General features: G+C 35.4%; 1 non-coding gene across 1 annotated transcript; it reads right to left on the minus strand.

Annotated features, from left to right (window-relative positions):
• Window positions 1-2,322: 2,322 nt before the first annotated feature.
• On the minus strand, window positions 2,323-2,432 carry LOC138814742 (U6 spliceosomal RNA). Its single transcript, XR_011368068.1, has one exon. It is a non-coding gene; the product is annotated as a U6 spliceosomal RNA (small nuclear RNA).
• Window positions 2,433-2,633: the final 201 nt, after the last annotated feature.

Consider the following 2,633-nt stretch of genomic DNA (forward strand, 5'->3'; position numbering starts at 1 on the left):
TTGTTTGTCCCCATCTCCTCCACATGTTATACTGACATCAAATATAGTGAAAGCGGGGGTTACACTGTGGGGGAGGGACATACAAAGCAACAAAGAAATAATCTTATAAATGCGTTAGAAACACATGCATAAAAGAAACGAAAACATTAAAATACATATTTAAGGGTTCATTTTCCTAACATCACATTATCTGACCTTTTCCGCTTGACTCATACCTATACTAGATATTGCAAATAATGCTCATGTTATTACCATTTTAATGTTGGGAAAAATTGTAATTAAAGGCACAAATTGTATGGCCCAAATACACACAGTGAGGAAGGAAATGAGTCAAAGTTTCCAACAGTCTTTCAGCAATACAAAATGATTAGTAAAATCTCTCCATTTTCTTACACTCTCAATTCAATATTCATTTTGTCCAAGAAATAATAGCATAGCAATGCCCATGGTGATTTTTTTCTGTCACATTTTGTCTTCAACCCAGATTGTTTTGGTGACATTGGCTTATCATGCTCAGAACTGAGCGCACAAATTGAGGTCCAAAGAGGGGCAAATTTATTCTGTCCCACATTTCGTTTCCTTTTTAAAAAGTAATAAAACTTTCAAATATAATCACTTACAGTTTTTAAGAATCCAGAAGCAAAATGAATTCACATATAATCAGTTCAAAATGCTTTAAAATTAGTAGATAATAAAACAGGCTCCCGTGAAGTAAATATTTTTCTATTTTTAAAATTATTTTTAAAGCCTTGTGCTGGATGGTCACACCTGTAATCCTGTCTACTTGGGATGTCTACTCAGGAGCACCAGATCTGTGGATAACAGTTGGAAGACAATCAGAGCAAAAAACAAAAAATTCATGAGATTATTTTTCAAAACTTTTAATGAACTACCAAAGAGCCAGGAATGGTGATGTAGCTTATATAATACCTCATCAATCTAGAGAGGAAATGCCTAGCAAGGCCTTGAAGTCCTGAGTTCAAACTCTGAGCATGCCAACACAAATGCACGAGTACTCACATGTGCGCGGGTGCGCACAGACACACACACAAACACACTTTTTCAAAACACTTTCATGTCAGTGTTTTGCATTAATTTCTTTGTTAAAGATATTATATAGGGAAAATAGGGAAAATAAACTTTTCCTTCTCAGATCATTTTCATACATTTTTATTGTAAAAATACTGTGCGCAGGGCTCAGATTTACATGAGAAAGGTAATGAGTACGTTTCCTAACAAGCATTGTTACCTCCTCCTTTATTTTCGCCCATCATCCTTTCTATCTAACCTCCACAAGTACCCTCTCCTCCCCGTTTCCCCCGCCCTGCCTAAATATAAACTTCATTTTTCATCATAGTGTCTTGTGCATCTCATTGTTACAATGGGTCAACCTGTATCCTATTTAAGCATTATGATTTTTCCTTTCCCCTCCCCAAATTAGAGAAGTGTATATATAAGATATTGGTGCACCAACTTCAAATCCAGTGAAAACAGGTGTTATAAAGTGGGGGAGGAAAATATAAAGAATCAAAAAAAATCACATCATACATTGTAAGTCCATTAAAAACAATAGCAAGCAAGAAAAAACCACTTTTGTCAGTATCTTGGAGTACATTTTCCTTAACATCATCTTATCTAGTCATATGCACATAGCTTTTGACCTTTTTTATTTATCCCAGACATATATGAGTAACTGAAAATAAGGGAAACCAGGGGTCTTATGTTTCTTTGAACTTGTCTTACTTAACTTAATATGTTTTTTTTTCCAAGTCTTTCCATTTCCTAACAAATTGAGTGATGTCATTCTTTCAGATGGAGGCATAGAATGCATCTATTTATCTATCTATCTATCTATCTATCTATCTATCTATCTATCTATCTATCTATCTATCTATCTATCTATCTATCTATCTATCTATCTATCTATCTATCTATCTATCTATCCATCTATCCATCTATCCATCTATCCATCTATCTATCTATCTATCTATCTATCTATCTATCTATCTATCTATCTATCTATCTATCTATCTATCAAATTATCTTGATCATCAATTGAGGGGAATCAGAATTGGTTCCATACCTTATCTATCGTAAATAATGGGGCAGTAAACATAGTTGTGCTGGTAGTTTTTTTGTGGTCTTATTTGTGATCATTTGGGTGAATGCCCAAAAGTGGGATTGCTGGGTCATGGGGGAGCTTTATGTGGAGTCTTTTGAGGAACCTCCATACTGCTTTCCAAAGTGGTTGATCAAGTTTACACCCCCACCAAGGATTCGGTAGGGTTCCCTTCTGTCCACATACCCTCCAGCACATGTTGTAAAAATATGGAACACTTCAAGAATTTGCATGTCATGCTTGCACAGGGGCCATTCTAATCTTCTCTCTATTATTCCAATGTTATGTATTTCCTGCTGAATTAAGCACAGAACATTTTTTATATATGAAGTGTAATTCATTTTCTTTCTTTTTATTGTGAAAATACTGCACAGAGGAGTTACAATAACATGAACAAGATAATGAATACATTTCTTATCAAGCATTGTTGCCTCCTCTTTGTTTCCCCTTCCTCTCCCTTCCCAAACTCCCACTAGCTCTGACACCTGATCCTCCCCCACACCCATCAACGTTG

This window comes from Dipodomys merriami, unplaced genomic scaffold (assembly GCF_024711535.1).
Source record: "Dipodomys merriami isolate MVZ:Mamm:240054 unplaced genomic scaffold, mDipMer1.0.p SCAF_605, whole genome shotgun sequence".
Classification (NCBI taxonomy): Eukaryota; Metazoa; Chordata; class Mammalia; order Rodentia; family Heteromyidae; genus Dipodomys; species Dipodomys merriami.